The sequence below is a fragment of the Falco naumanni genome, chromosome 2 (genome assembly GCF_017639655.2).
Source record: "Falco naumanni isolate bFalNau1 chromosome 2, bFalNau1.pat, whole genome shotgun sequence".
Taxonomy (NCBI): domain Eukaryota; kingdom Metazoa; phylum Chordata; class Aves; order Falconiformes; family Falconidae; genus Falco; species Falco naumanni.
In genome coordinates this window covers 11,878,443-11,895,416 of record NC_054055.1, presented here as the reverse complement: position 1 = coordinate 11,895,416, position 16,974 = coordinate 11,878,443, and the positions used below count along the sequence as shown (strand labels likewise).

The 16,974-nt window shown below is 45.7% G+C and overlaps 1 protein-coding gene across 8 annotated transcripts in view; it reads right to left on the bottom strand.

The window, feature by feature from the left end:
- The window catches only part of FAT3 (FAT atypical cadherin 3), a 417,124-nt gene extending 409,009 nt beyond the window's left edge, over positions 1-8,115 (bottom strand). For all 8 annotated transcript variants that reach the window (XR_005826271.1, XM_040583321.1, XM_040583315.1 and 5 more), the window contains exon 1: positions 7,974-8,115. The gene's annotated coding sequence lies outside the window, so the exon portion shown is untranslated. The remainder of the gene's footprint in view (positions 1-7,973) is intronic.
- Positions 8,116-16,974: the final 8,859 nt, after the last annotated feature.

Below are 16,974 nucleotides of genomic sequence, written 5' to 3'. Positions count from 1 at the left end.
AAGTCGGAAAGCACATTTTAGGCTTGTCAATCTAAGAACATCAAACTATGTTGTTGTAGCCATGATGAAAATCTCAAGTATTTAAGACGGCTTAAAAAAACCCTAAACCCAGTTAAAAGCTAATATAGCCAAAACTCCCTATCCATCTTTCTCCCTCTCCCCACTCCCCAGCCAGATATTTAGCACAGTCTGGGATCCCAAAACTTCCATGTTCCTTTACTCAGTCACCACCACCAGAAACCAGCACCTTCCCACTGTTTCTTTTCCTATCCTTTGCTATTTTACATTCCTTAACCCATGCGCAGATATAGAAGCATGCTCTACTCACTCCTCACTCAACTTGAAATCCTCTCCTCTCTTCCACTTCCTCCTTAGTCTTCCCACACTCACACCCCACTTTTTCACTGCTGAAAAAAAGTCAGCAGTAGATCAACTGATGCTTATTAATGTTCAAGAATCATTTTAGCTGTCACTAAACAACTCCAAACAGAGGGAACCAGCACTGGGAAGGATGTTCCAGGATGCAGCTTCTGGAAAGAGCTGAGGAAGCAGAGAGAAAGAAACAAAACTCTGCATTCTGCTGCTTTAACGTAGTACGTAGGTCTTCTCACCTACACCCTACTAATCCGTAGGGAATCAGCCTCTCAGACTCTCTCCGTCTACATTATCTGCTGGTTTGCTCCAAAGCAGAGCCCAAGCATGCACTGTGCAAGCTCACAGGACCAGGATCCCAGCACGAATCCAGCTAAACCTCACCACGTACGTTTGCCCACAGGCAAACCACTGCCAGACGCATCACGCATTGCTGAGAGTCAATGCTCAAAGCCCCGTCAGCAGTGTACCCGTCTCGCCACTTTTTCCTGCTCTTACGATATGGCTATAAAAGCACGCGGAATATTTGCTTATAGTCCTAATGATCTATACCACAATGCTTTCTACTAATGCAATAAACCACAGCAAAGGAGCCTTGTGGGCATCTTTAAATATTCCCTGCACAAACCATGCCGGGTAAAGAACCTCTCAAACAGATGCTGCCATGCAAAGCGGAGGGAAGCGGGCCAGCAGCTTGCTGCAGGGCAGCGAGGCAGGCTGGCCAAGCCCAGTCCAATGCACAGAAGTGATCCAAAGCATCATTTGGAGAGAGCCGTGTCCACACATGGAAGGTCAATAGCAAGACTTTAAAACCAACCTGCTCCATGAAAGCTCACAGGAACTCCAGCACTACCCAACCTCCTGGCTCCAGGCAAGCGGCACAGGTGGTGCTGGGATGCTTTACTAGTACGCTGCTCCTTGTCTTTGAACCACCCCTTACATCACCCTCCAGCTATTCAGTATCTGTTAACATTGAAGGCTTTTGGCTACTGAATGAAAACCTCAAAAAAACCCTCCAGCTTACAATAACAATAGTAATAATTACTATTACTGTTGTTCCACCCCATCCTCTAGCTTCTTTGTCAGATGACCATTTCCTTCTGGGTAGCACAGGCTCTTTCTAGGTCCAGGCCACTACAATAATACAGACACCCACTATCAAGGGCAAAGAAGAGCAGAAAATGATATTTTTCCCAAAGTGCAAGAACAAAGAAAAAGGCTGGTCTTTTCCAAAGGAAACCAGCAATTATGCTCCCTTAAAGATCCTAATAGTGAATACTGGTGTCTGAATTTTGACTAAAAAACATCACTGCAAGCCTCTCCACATAAAAGCTCAGCTCTGGGTTTACTCACTGCCAGTGTATCCATCGTATGCATTGCACTGCAGTGAAAAAATCCATAAAGCTAGGTCATGCCAACACAAGCTGGCAACTCCACCTCGCATGCAATCACACCACAAAGATGCAGCCATGCAAGCAACAATTTAACTCACCTGACCACAGCATAAGCTGCTGTTATTTCATTTGTATCCTCAACGTGGTGATTAAAGTATTTCCAACACCATCTTTCAAAAAAAAAAAAAAAAAAAACCCAAACACCAAAAAACCCACCACCCCAGACATGCAGATGTCAAAATTGTTAACTAATTATTTAAATATGGAGAGTCAACAAAAAATTTCACCCTGTGGCAGAACACAGAGACATTCTCTTAAAGACTATGGGTGCCGGGATTTGTTTAAGTGATATTGCACATAATCATGTTTAATATTAAAAAGATACCAGTGCAACTCATCTGAGAAGAAAACTGACATTTATACTGTCATTATATGCACTTGTTACTAAATTTAATCTGCATTATCATGAGAAGTGCTCAGATGATTCGAAGGCAAAAATATAATGTATGTTCAATGTTATTTAGGAATATTAATAAGCTCCTTTATTTTAAGATGCAAAACATTAATAGTTGTTCTAAAGAGGGCTCCCTTTTAACCTTTAACATTCAAGTGGCTGTAATTTTTATCAGATTGTTTAGATTTCGATTTAGCTCAAGTCCTGAAGCTACAATTAAACTTGCAGCTACCTTCTCTCACTAGGCTTCCTCCAACAGCTGGAATAATCTTTGAAGTCTGCAAAGACACAGAAGAAATGTTATTTACAGCCAGTTTGCACAGTGCAAGCAGAGACAAGTTGTGTTGTGCATTTCCAGGGCTGGTGACAGACCATTTCTCACCAGCGCTAGAGGAAGTCATCAGAACTATTTTCCCCTCCACAGATGCTTTACAGGACCCAGCTGAGAAGCTGGAAATGCTGCAGGGCAGGATTTTAAGAGCCTTGAGTTGCCCAAAATCAACTCTCACTACAGTCAGCATTAAACGCCACCACCACTCTACTGAAGACAGAAGTGGCCTAACTCAGACTGTTGATGGTCACCTGCCTGGGAAGCCCAACACACCTCAGGTTGGGATGCTAAACACATAAAAATATGGACAATACTTTTAAAAAAAAAGTCACGGATGCCTTTTAAAGCAGATAGAAATCCACTCAGACAGTAGGGAAGGAAGGAGGATATCAGCCCACAGGAGGCACCCTGCATGTTGCTGCATCTCTCCGACTGGCTCTGCAGCCCAGGGATGGAGCAGTGGACTCTGCAGGAGCAGAGGGCAGCGTCACCGAACCCCCGTGGCAGAGCCTGTGCTGCACTGGCATGCATGTAATGAGCAAGGCAACACTCACTGATGTCAAAGGAAGTTACATTCACGCACTGAAAGATGTACAGTTAGCAGCAGCAGCATCCAGGAGAAAGAAAGAAAATATTGTCTTCTCCCAGGCAAAGCCACTGGTGGTTTTTATGTTAACTTGCTGTAAGTGCCTGCAGGGTCCATGCTTTGATTTACTGTGGCTGACGGGCAGTACAGGCACAGACATGTTTAGGTATAATTATTGTAGTAGCCAGGCTCATATACCAAGAACAGCAGCAAAATCAACAACAGCTCAATAAGACAACAGAGAATTTTCCAACACAAACCCCTACATCCCTCACATCAAGGTCTGCTCTTGATTCGTTCAAGGAAGGGAGGAAAAAAAAAAAAAAAAAAAAAAAAGTAAAATCAGGAGGTGCTCCCACAGAGCACCAATTTCACCCCAAACTACTCTGTGTTTTGCAGATTTCATACAAAGCTAAGCAAAAAACAAGCCAAGAACAGCCTGTTTCCCAAACCACCACATGATGCATATTCTAGTCCAGGCCCCAGTAAGTCCTGCCTCCAGCTCCCAGCTCAGCTCTCAAGCTCAAGCACTGAAGACAACACAGTACTTAGGGTTTAGATACAGAGCAAAGGATATGTTAATGGTTATCATCAACTCTTTGAATGGCACATAAAGAAAACCCACAACCGAGAGGCTGGAAGCCCATGCAGATCCCAGAGCAGAGGTTTGAACAGCAGCTCAGCGGGTTTGTTCAGATCCTTCTTCACAGCACTGCCATCTTTTGCATCCCAACAGTACTAACAGTGCTCAAAACTTACTTGCCATTGACACACTCGCCCAGATTTTAGCGTCACTAGTATGTGTTCAGGGTCTGATTTTATGCCTGTTATGCTATCTATAATTTTTCACACTGGGACAAAATGAGGCCTACGCACTTATCTAAATTACATGAAAAGTAGGACTTTTTTGGTGTAGATGCATAAATTTTCATAGCAAACAAGCTAAGAGACACTAACAAGGTGTAATTTGTAACTGTTTAAGACATTCTCTGTACATAAGTCTCTTAAACTAAGGATATAAGGATGCACATGGAAGACAGGCTACTCAGTTCCACATTAGTTTATATTTTCTTTCCTCTTGTTGTCATATATGGGCAAAATACCTAAAAGTCTGGGGTACATGCCTGGTAAAAGAATGCACTGTAAAAGAAAACTGTCTGCACTGGCATTACAGACACCAAAGTGTTTCCACTGTAAAAATAAAATAAAATTAAAAAAAACCCACCTACCTCAATCCCAGTCAACACTTTTATTGTATGTTAACAACTCCTCTTCTATGCCACTGAATATAAAAAACACTGAAGCAATGCATTCCTGTTGAAAGGATCAGTTTTATTACATGGCCATGACCTGGACCAGCTTTCAGCCAGCACTGATTAAATGCAAATTCTGATATTCTGCACCACACAACTTCCATGTGGTAAAAGAAGTATCAAACACTTGCCATTTGTCGCTTTCATTTCATATAAAAATTTATCTGGATGTTGGATATATGAAGTGTCTCTGAGAACAGCTCGCTAGATCACACACATACACAAAACTCACTCAGCATGCACAGGCTAAGTAGGGTTGAATTAATGAATGTACTGTTGCTTCACATATTGAATGTCTGTCACTAAACCGATAATTTGGGAATGCAGAAGCAGGGACTGTGGGATACACTGGCTGCAGCCACTGATGGCTTGCTCCACTGCAGTCTCAAGAAGCTAAGCTTGCTCGGTTCAGAGTGCTTGATCCATGTTCCTGGGAATGGCTCAAGACAGGCGCAATGAGACAGTCAGCATGTGTCTACACTTAGAGTTTTATTTCTACTCGTATCTGCCCCGATTTCCTTCCCGGGAATGCTGTACTTGCGAAAGGCACAGCATGACATCCTAAGAGACACATATCTTCTCTGCACTAACAGGCACAGTCTGGGTGGCAGCAGAAAAGCAAAAGCTTCCCTAGAGCATACACCAGGATTACCAAAAAGAAGGGAGCACTACTCCTGGATTGAAGCTGCGGCCCGTTGTCATCTACAGCAAAACTCCCACTGAAGTCAGCGTAGCCAGAACTTCACCTCTTCGCCGCGACTGCCTGTTCTGCCTTGGGACTTCCAGCCAGCACAATAAGGGTCTTAACAGTGCCAGCAGCTTTTGTGTTATGAACTGCAGGCAGAAATAGTGAAACCCTTCACATGAGCAACCAAATACTCATCAGACAGTTAAGAAATGTAAAATGCTGCCAAACTGTAAGGGATTCAAACCTGCATCCAGAAGTATGATGTTTCGCATTGGCACACCATGCTAAAACAAACCTTATCCTAACCAACTTTCTGTCCTTCAGAAAAACCTGACTGTAAATACAAGTGGCATGAGTGCAGTTGGCATGTGTCAGAAGACATTTGAGAACTCAGCACAGAAATACATCTGTAGTGGAACAGCAGCTACAAACTGCTCCTAACAAGCAATGGCTAAACACCCTAACTGTCTCCTAATTGCTCATTTCATTGTGTTTGACAGAATCCATCAACCAGAGTACATCAGGTCACAACAGCACAACTTGATGGTTGGAACCATGACAATGTAACCTGGCAGAACAGAAGGCCCTCGTGTCAGAAAGAGAGCAAGCCAGCATTTAGGGAAACTGGGGGGTGGGGGTGGTGTTATAACCCACCACTATCCTGCACAGACAGAGTAACAATACAGTAATGTAACACACAGTTCAGGAAGCATCCTGCGTACCATCAGCACACAGGTATGGAGCACAGTCATTAAGATGGCAACAGATGCTATGTTAAGAATCAAGCTTAAAGAAAAAAAGGCACAAAAGTAACGAAAAAGACAGTATGATTTGCTACATCAAGGCAAGTACAGCCAACCTGCTGATTTGCTACAACACTAGCACCACCAAAGGATCAGGCAGAGAGATATCCATAGTTCCCAGCCCTGCAGCACATTGGCTCCTACCTGGCTCTCTCAACACGACTCCAGTGTTTTATAAACCCAAAGATCATGCCTGTAAGCTCTTTGTCAGCAGCACTCTCCAAAGTCAAGGGGACTCTGGAGGAATCATTCCTTCTCCCCTCACATCTACTAACATTTCCTCTCCAAGTAACAAAAGTAACTTTTTGTTCAGCTGAAGGACAAGCCCTCTCTGTACATCAGCAGAAGAAAAAGCCAGCCAAGAATTAACCAGCCAGGCTATTTTGCCCTGTCCCGCTCTCCCAGCTGATGCTTATACGCCCCTCCACAACTGCTCCAGACCAGGAATAAACACCCTCAGTGAAAGCACACCGTTCGGGCAGCGACTAGGAAATAGTGCAGCACTTCAGCTCTCCGTTCCTCATAGCTCACCCTGTCCTGATTTTTAATTCCTCTGCTGAGAACTCAAACCAGATTTCATAAAGCAAAGCATTTACTAAATGACAGATAAGTTAAAATGCCTGTGCAGAAAACATTTTTTTTTCTTTCTTTCTGCTGGATGGAGATTGGCTAAGGATCCGCGAAACCCTGATCAAACGATGCACCTCTCTAAGCCTGTCTGACAGCACTGCAAAGGGAAAGCAAATGAGTAAGAAGGAAAGCATTCGTTTCCTCAAGTCTCTTGCTTTTAACCAACCTTGATGTTTTATTGCCTGTGCTGGGATGCTAGCGCCGACTTCCCCTTATGTCCCATTTACTTACATTTATTTTAATTGGATCTAGGACTAAGGACACTCGGCAACCCTTAATCCTCCCAACAACAAAGCAAGGGCACGAAGCCACCACAAGCAATAACCAAAAAACCAAAATCAAAACCAAAACCCCATAAAAAGGCACCCAGTGGTGCGTTTTTCAGGGCAGCGCGGCTCTCTGTTCCTCCTGCAAATAATCCAGTGCTGTTCAAGAAGCGGGCAGAAGAGGCTGGATTATTTCCTTGAAAAGCAGAAGTTAGAGCCGAGAGAGCCACGTTTAATCCATCCCCAGCCGGAGCAGGTTCTCTCCAAGCGGCTCCCCACGCGTGCACCCCCCAGACACGCACCGGGCCCTGCACACACGCACACTCACGGACACACACCCACCGCCGCTCACACACCGTCCCAGCTGCGGGCGTCCCGGGGACGCTGAGGCTGTCCCAGGGCAGCGCGGCGGGGACGGGGACCCTCCTGCCGCTGCCCCGCGGGGCCCGGAGCGACCACCCGCGGCCGGGGCACCCCGGCTGCTCCCCACGCTGCCCCCCTGCGCCCCCGCCCCGGGGCAGGGCGCTCCCCCAGTGCCAGCAAATGGGGAGGGCAAGGCGCGCCCTCCCTTCTAAAAACATTAGAAAAAAAACAAACCAAACCCAACCAACACACACAGATAGATAAAAATACGAACAAGCAGGTCCTCCGGTAACATCCCTCTCTCCCCAGCCCAAGCAGCTGCAAGCCGGTCCCCGCGCTGAGCCGAGAGCAACTGCAGCTGAAGAGCAGCGACAGACACGCACAGCCCCTCTTCCCCTCGCCCGCTCCCTGCGACAGAAAAAAAAATAAAAGCGGTGAGGAAAAAAATTTAAAAAATGAAAACACAGCTCCTGCCTGCCTGCCAGCTGAAAGGCGGTGCGAAGCGGGGAGCGCGCCCAGCGCAGCCGCTGCACCTTGCAGGGCGAAGTGGGAGCGCGCCCGGCCGCCGGCGGGGAACTACGGGGGGGGGCGGCAGCGGGACGCGGCGGCAGCGCCGGGCTCCGCTCCCCCGGCGGTGCGGGGGCGGCCGCGGCGGAGCCCCCGCGGCAGAAGTTTCCCCAAGTGGCGGCCGCAGCCCCCGCGCACCGCCGGCTTTGGAAAGTTTCTCCGCCATCCCCTCCGCGCCCCGCTCCAGAGCCGCGGCGGATACGCACCGGCCGGCTCAGCTCCGGGCGCTGCCCCGCGGCCTCCCGCGCCGGGTCTCCATGCCGCCCCCGACGCCGCTGGTGGCTGTGGCGGGGAGCGAGGGGAGAGGGGGCGATCCCCGCCGGGCCGCCGCGCCGAGCACAGCGCAGCCTGCCGGGAGCGCGCCCCGCACCGCCTCCCGGCCCGCGGGGAGGGACCGACGGCGGCCGCCCGCCCGGCCCCGCCCGCCGCGGGGCTCCCACCGCCCCGGGCCCGGCGAGGCGCCGAGCCGCTCCCGGAAAGTCCCTCCCCGCCGACCCCCCGGGGACTCAGCCAAGGTCACCCGCCCCGCACAGGCGCCGGGTCGCCCGGTGCTCCCCCCCCGCTCCCCTCGGGGGTCCCCGCCGGGCGGGCGGTGCTGGCCCTGTGCCCCCCGGCTGCCTCCCCCGGGCCGCCCCGGCCCTGCGCGGCTGCCCCTGCACCCCGAGCGGCGGCGGCGGGGGGAGCCGGGTACCCCGCGCCGGGTCAGCGCCGCGGCGGGCGCCTGGGTGCCAGCGCCGTTGCCGCTTGCCTGGAAGCACGTTACGGCGAGCTGGGTCTGCGATGGTGTGACACTCCGCGGCGAAAGCTACACCTGCGCTCCCTTTGGCTTCACTAGCGAGGAAATGCATGTAGTGCCTTCGGCGTCTTTGAACTGATGCCCAAGTTCCCAGCCTGCCTGTTTTAGTAGGATGTTGTGATGAGGCACCTGTTTGATCATCCCTTCGGTTCCTTCTCGAACAGTGGAGCCCAGGCCACTGCCTGACCAGGTATCTTGTTCAAGAGAGAAAGAGAGATCACTTTCACATCCTTTTTCTTTTTCTTTTCTTTTTTTTTTTTTTTTTTTTTTTTTTTTTTTTTTTTTTTTTTAAACAATGCCTGCCTTCAGCTGTATCCCTCCTCTGCAAGGGCTTTGAAGTGCTGGTAATTTTGTTTCTTTTCTAGTCTGCTGCTCTTTCACCTTGCCCATACCTCCCACTTTGCTGCTGGTCACAGCTGCTAAACCAAAGTACAGGTAAGAAGGTCCCCGTGAGGACTGGCAGGGTAGTGCCCTTCACCGATCTTGTAAAACACTCACATGCCCCGGTCAATCTGCTGCTGTAATTTAGTGTGAAGGTGAAAAAACAAATGAGCGAACAAAACCAACCAGCAGCTCCGCGCTAATCACAGGGAGCAGGGTAATAATCACAAAGCAGGAGGCTGTGGCCTGCACTGTGAGAAAGGAGAAGGAAATTTGTATTTATATACAAAACCTGCTTGTAAAATTTACCAGCTGAAATTAAAAGTTCTGCAATGGAAATGTGTAACAAATAACCAGCTTTGTCTAAAACCTACACTGAAGTTAAAGATTTTATTCCTGCCACCTGGCTGCATTGGTCATGGAAGGTGATCTTGTGCGAGTCACCTTTTCTGGCAAGTTATTACCAATTGCATTAAAAAGCTATCCAGAAGTCACAAGAAAAGATCAGAGCCTCACTGTGTCACTCACTAAATAAACACAGTGAGGAGATGTCCTCTTCCAAAAAGCTCATAATCCGCATCGACAAGACAAATTTAGAGTGGGAGGAAAATGTATGATGCTGCAGATGGTACTGAGAAAGAAACCGATTTGCCCAAGGTCATGCAGGAAGTCTGTGGCAGAGCCAAGAACTAAACACAACTCTCCTGAAACCTGGTCTAAAAATAGTGCTTGATAATTGCACATGAACTCCAGAAAACACACATTACATAGATAATCATCTTTTGTCCAGTATTTTGGAGGTACTGGGCTCCATTTCATTGTAATTTTCAACTGCGCTGATAACTGAACGGTCACTTTCTAAATTTAAACCACATTATTTGAAAGTCGTCTATCCAGAAATTCATATCGTGGAACAAAAGGCACTAACAGATAGCATCTGGGCCAACGCAGATGCTTTCCCAGTGTGTCTGCTTCTGCTACCCCCTTCCTAAGGGGAACCAGAAGGGTGTCCAAATCTGCACCTTTGTCTTGGGAGGGGGAGATCCTGCTCCTCACAGTGTTTTCCTGAGGCTCCAAGGAGCTGCATTGTCTGTACCCACGCTCTGCCTCGTAGCAGTACCCCAGATTTGATCCCATATTCCACCATCTCCTGTTGAGCCCCATTAAAATATTCCCTGGAATACAGCTTTCTTTGGCTCTTAGGGCAAACCTGTCTCAGGTCTCGGAAGGTGCCATCACTGTGTCCCCTTCCTATTCCGGTTCTCTCTTCCTGGTTTTCTTAACCAATGCAGAGGCGTTTCTTGCGATGCAAAATCCACATGACTGGATAGCAGCAATAACACCATGTTGCACCCTTCAGGCACCCTCACTTGTCACTTAGGAAAGCTATTTACACATGCATTTAGTTAATGCTACAATGTATAAATGCTAATGAGTCTTAGTAGAAGTAGATAATGCAGTTTTCCTTATTAATCAACCCCACCAGCATGGTAATGATTTCTGTTGTTCTTGTGGAGCTTCCTCCAGCAGGGAGTGAGCTCTGTTGATTAGCTAGCCCATTTTGCATGTATGTAACATTTTTGTTCATCTGTAACAATCTCATTACCGTATTTTTTTCCTCAAGGAGGTGAGCAGTTCCCAACTTACGCCTAAGGAGTAACTAGGGCAGAAGGAATCGTGTTGTCTCCTGTCATGGATTAACCCCAGCTGGCAACCACGCAGCCACTCGCTCACTCCCCCTCACCCAGAAGGATGGGGAGGAGGATTGGAAAGGAATGTAAAACTCAAGGGTTGAGATAAGAACAATTTAATCGGGAAAGCAAAAGCCGCGCACCCAAGCAAAGCAAAGCAAGGAATTCACTCCCCACTTCCCTGGGCAGGCAGGGGTTTGGCCATCCCCAGGGCAGCCGGGCTCCGTCACACGTAACGGTTACTTCGGAAGACAGACACCATAATGCCAAATGTCCCCCCCTTCCTTCTTCTTCCCCCAGTTTATATACTCAGCGTTACGTCATATGGTATGGAATATCCCTTTGGCCAGCTTGGATCACCTATCCTGGCCGTGTCCCCTCCCAATTTCTTGTTCCGCTCCAGCCCTCTCACTGGCAGGGCCCAAGAAACCAAGAAGTCATTGATTTTAGTATAAACATCACCCAGCAACAACTAAAAACATGAGTGTCCTGTCAACCTTGTTCTCACATCAGAGCCAAAACACAGCACTACACTAACTGCTAAAAAGAGAATTAACTCTATCCCAGCTGAAACCAGGACATCTCCCATCTATCAGAACCAGTCATGTATCTGCCAGGTTCAGTAGAATTTACACCACTGCAGAAGAGGACTGGGAGCAGGATGGAGGTGCCCCAAATCAGGTAGCAAGTCAGGGATGGCCAGGAGCAAAGCAAGCTCTTAGCTTCACACCTCAGTATAATTTGCTATTTTGCAGCAGGCCTTTAAAGGTAAACAGCTTCAACGACTAATGGATAGACAGTAACTATCCTGTCTGATTAATAATGCCATCATGCTCTACAGACACAGACCAGGAAACAGCTTTTAGGTTCCCATATTGTGAGTAGTGAGAAGAATTTCTTCTCGTTTTCCTGCCAAGATGATCAGATTAAAGAAGATGTGAGCAAACCACTGCAACAACAGAGTATTTCACTTTCTCTTAACTCAGTAATTTACACTGAAATGATCATAAATAATTCAACTAGTATAAATAAAAATAAATCCAGGCAGAAAGAAAAGGTTTTCCCAAAGATTCAGGGTTCAGAAGACAGTAAGGCAGGTTTTAGACCTGATGTTAGTTGAACCAGTAGTGAGCTATTGAAGCTGAATCTCAGCATACGATCATAAATTATGAAACATTGACATTTCACTTTGAATTAATGCAAAGGGCTATTTATACGCTCTTTTAGAGACAGTTTCCTCAGCAAATTAATACACTTTTTCCTTCACCAGGCCAAATGTTAGCAACACTGCTATTTTTCAAAGTATCAGACTATTTGCATATTGAAAATGTTTTAATGCTATCTGTCCCCCAGGGCTGCTGTGTGAGTTACTTTGAAAAGGTAATCAGTCATAATTCACTGGCTCCTTGATCCAATATCTAACGATTCAAAATACTTCTGATGATTTTTAGTGTGAGAGGTTGCTTGTTATCAGGGAATTGCTTTCTGTCTGTAGGGCCACAGGTCACCAGCATGGGAAAAGGCTTCAGTGGGCTGCAACTGCCTTTCTGGACTTGCTACCAGTAAAAGGTCTGGATAGCAGAGAGCAGGGGAAGAACTAGGCATGAGCACGTAACAAAAATATTCACTATAATTGCCTGAAATTTGAACTTTGGATGTGATTACATATCAAAACATCAGTTTTTTGTGTATATGTACTGGGAATGATTTTCTGTCTGCTTTTGCTTTCTTTTTTTTCTTTTTTTTTTTTTTTTTTTTGTTTGTTTTTTTAAAAAGGGAAAATTTTAACAGTCCAAAGTGACTTTTTGTGAGACTATGTTCTACAGATCAGTGTTGTAGCTGTCATTTCAGTGAAGCACTGGTTAAGAACGTGCTTAAATACTGAATGGTTTGACCTCCAAACAGTGCTTAAGTGCTTCACTAAAATGGGGTTTAAAATAATTTAAAAAATTATTTGATGTGTCATCTGAACGATACAAAAATCTTTAGGCACTGTTAGCAAATTCCATGTGCTTCGGATCCATCATTATGAACAAGATACTCTGGTGTCTCCTGCTCAGAGCCTTGTCTTTATCTCAGAGATAAGATCTGAATCAGAAGTGCCTCAAGACTGGTGTGAACAGATCACAGTCCCATATCCCACAGGTGGGTTTCTCTCCAACAGATTCCCTGTCGAGAGGCAGTCTCCTGGTCATACCAAGGACTTCTGTACAAATTTCATGCAGCTTTTTTGTCTCTTCTCACTTCTTGTGGCAGTGGGCAACACTACCACAGTGTTAAGAAAGTTAAAAAGTAGTGACAGTGCTCGTAGACTTCTCTACAAACGTGATGTGGCAGCACAGACAGCTCAGTGGTGGCGACACCAGAAATTTGCTTCGAGGCCTTTCTTTGCGTTTCCTCAAAAAGCAAGTCCTACACAAATGTTATTCAAGGGCATTGCATGGCACTGCTTTGCAGGAAGGTCAGCACAGAGGGGTTTGCAACCTGCAGGTGCTAGCACAGGAATAATTAACAGGATAGGCACAGCAGACAGCTTATCGCTAGCTAGCGGTGCCATTTGACAAGGAAAATCTCCTGTTAATGCAGGAAGCATGGCATCAGGCGTTTACCACATCTCTCCATCTCATTTAGACACCGTGATGAGATCACACATCGACAAATGTGACAGTGCATATCGAAGTATTTCTCTTGTATTATGCCAGATTATACCTTGCAGCACAAAACTACAAGCATTTCTAGCAGCCGAATGTCAGAGCTCTGACTTAAACTCACAGAGTGAGGTTATCCTGCATGGAAGAGAAACATTCCAGCTGGTGCATCTGCTATTTCCACCATTTGATGGATACAGTAATATTTGTGAAGGACCGGGTCAGCTTTGATTGTTTAACTTTGATTATTTAAGTTTGCTTTTCTCTTTGCTCTGTTTCACTCAGCCCACCTGTAGCCTGGTCTTGTTTGAGCCTGACTGAGTGTAGCGCTGACTCCAAGAGGAGTGGATCAAATCCACAGCTTCCCTTCGCAGGGAACAGATCTGCCAGTCAAAGAAGATTGTGTTGTCATCAATGAGCTGGAGGTAAATCACAGGAGGTGATGCTGAGACGCTTACCCTTCATCGGGGTAATAAGCTGCATTTGACGGCTTGATCTAACACATCAAATCCCGCTCACAGAAGATTGAGAGCAGGGGGTTGTGGCTTTATTTTATTTTGTTGAAATGGATCTGAGAGGAAGGAAGTGCTGTGTGGAGCCAGAAGTTTCCCGTTTGTCTCGGTTCTGCCAGTGAGTTTCTAGGTAGCCTTTGACCTCTACCTTAATCTCCTTGAGTTTGATTTCCCATTTTGAAAAACTAAAGAGACAGTCACCGTGGATCATAAGACAAGGAAAGATAATCTTTTTGTGCATTTAACAGTTGGATTGCAGTTTGATTCCCCATTCTGCTATTTGTATCTTGTGAGACTTTGGAGAAATCATGGATTATCTCTGTGCCTGTTTTTCTGTCTGTGATACAAAACCAGAAACACTTCTGGTCTGCCTCCTGTTTTTAGATACATAAACATACCTATTGTTATTTATTTTACAGTGATTTACCTTCTAGAGGTCTGACTTTGACTGAGGTTCTTTAATTTTAATGACAGGGTGTGATAAGTAGTTCTGAGATTCCTCCTTGGAGCACACTGAGGTCAATGGAAAGATGCTGCAGGAGTATGGTATGTTAGTTAATATACAAGAAAGAATAAAATGAAAACTACTTGATTTTATAAAAATTGTGAAAGATCCTGCAACCACAGAGTAGAAAGCCCTAAGGATTCAGCACACTGTGCAGCATAAGGGAAGGACTGATCTTACCCACAATAGTTTTGTATAGCTTTTCTGTTCATTGTACCAAGAACTGGCTCCAGTAAACGTTTAAACATATGCTTAACTTGATAGACAAGAGTGGCTTTTTGACTTCAATTTTAATGCACATTTAAGCTTAAGCATGGCTGTTTGTGGGGTGGGGATTTAGTATGGGATTCCCTGGTCCTTTACACACATGATTTCATTAGGTGTTGTCTGTTTCTGTATCACTGCCTTAGGGCATGTGCCAAGCCCAGCTGAAGTCAAGGAGAATCTCTACAGATTTTGATGGCAGTTGGACTGAACTCTTTATAGGGAACAAAACCAGATTTTGTGGAACATGAAAGTAAGAAAAAATCCTCCTAAACTTGTGGGATGAAATACTCATTTCCTGTTTTAGGACTAGAGACTTTATAAATCAAGATTCTAACCAGAGCAAACTTTTACCAGCTGTACTATAAGCTGCTGAAAATAACAGGAAAGTATAACATACTCTTAGCAAACCCTTAATTTTAACTGAGCAGAAGGCATTGCTTGGCTGTGTGTAACAGTTCAGCAGGAGGTAATGATCATGTTTATTTGGATTCACAGGTACTTTTGCTGTTGTATGCTTTCATGGTACCTGGTTTTAAAAAAAAATCTATAAAGAATATATTTACAAATGCCAGCTTATCTGTGGTTTCATGCCATAGCTGTCATCTCACATGAGGTGAGATGACTTTCAGTTGCCATGCCAAGCCATCCTAGCTTAATTTGTATCACAGCTCCAGTTTCTGCTGTTGGCATCAGCTTGTAATAGAGTTACAGGATTAAAAACTTGTCATTCCTGAAAGCCTTCTTAGTAATAAGCAGAGCTTGAGACGCAAATTTGAGTCCTGTTTGATTGCATTGTTATTCTCCCTCTTTTGGTGGCCACATTAATGACAGGTGGTCAGGTGCAATTCATACTTCCAATGCTGGCTTTCCATGCTGCCCTCTGCTTCCAGCTGAATCATCCCCTCACCACAATCCCTGGTGCTTGCACTCGGTAAGATAACAAACAGAAATGATGGAAAGCAAGGAGAAAAGACACGATAGAGGAGAGAAGGGAAAAGGGAAAAATAGCTATCTGCTGGTCCAAGAACATCCAGTATGCCAGTGGTGGATGACTTCAGTAAAGACAGGTAAGAATAGTCAACTGTCTAATAGGACATAAAAAGGAAACTAGAGACCATAAAGGATGAAAGAACAGCTGAAATGAAAGGATAAAATGTGATAAAAGTCAATCAAGTATAGCATTGCTAACCTGGAACATCATTGTGTTTGGAGTACTGGTACCTGCTGCGCGCCTGCCGCCTCACAGCTCCTCAAAGTACCAACTGGACCTGAGAAGTCAGAAGATCCAGCTTTGGAAAGCCTCTGTTTTTTTACTGATACCCTTTTCCCACTTTCCTGGAGATAGCTGCAAAGGTTACTGTCACTACCAATTACACACCCAGAAGGTTAGTCTTTGCTTGGGGGTGAAAGGAAGATCCAAAGGAGTACCAAAGATGTTTAGGAATGCCTAATTATAGGTGCTGAAAGTTTTGAAGGGCTATTTGCAACAACTAGAAAGGGACCTGGTTAATTGTTGGCTGTTCAATACTGCTGAAAATCAGGAAGCTCTATCATTTCCTTGCATCTGGGAAACTGAATCACAGTTGCAACTCTTATCCTGGGGCCACAAGGGCAGAAATGGATTCTCTGGTTTCTATTAAGATGCAAATTGAGATCTTTTCCACTTTACAGAAGTGATGGTATCTCTTTGTAGAGTGAATTAATTGGTATCCAGTAAGTCTGTTTCAATCTTTTACTTCTTTCTTGCAACATATTTTTATAAGTCTTACAGGAATTTAATATCTTTCAGGTCCCTATCCTTCTAAACAGGGATTCAGAATTTTTGGGAGCAGACTGACTGACAGAGGCAGGCAGACACAGTGTGACCACAGGAGGCGTTTCCTCAGCAAACCAAGCTGCCAACAGAAAGCTCAAAGGGAGCACTGCATTGAGACCTCACTTGGGAGACCCTTGGTGGGTTTGATATTTGTGATTTACAGCTAATGAAGATAGGGGCCCTGGCTGAAATAATTTTGCTTTGGGTCCTAAGCCAGCGGTGAAACTGCTGTGATCTTCAGTGAGACCAAGCCTTTGTCTTTTGGTTCCCATAGAAAAAAAACTTCTTATCATAGAGCACTTGGCCAAACCCATATTAAATGCAATGTTACAAGAGGCTCTGCATCGCAAACCACAGAAAACAGCAGCTCTTCCCTTTTTCCCCATTTAAATAGGCCTCACCCAGCCATTCCTCTAGAGACCACACAACCCAAGACTCTCATCCCACCCATCAGAGGTCCCATTCTCTTTCCTCACCAGCACCTTTTCAGACAGAAAGGCGTTTCAACCTGAGCAGGCTGTGTAATGGCATTATGGCTATTTCTGTCTGATGGAACAGGTAGCAACCCACGGGAAAGGCATCCCTTGAAAG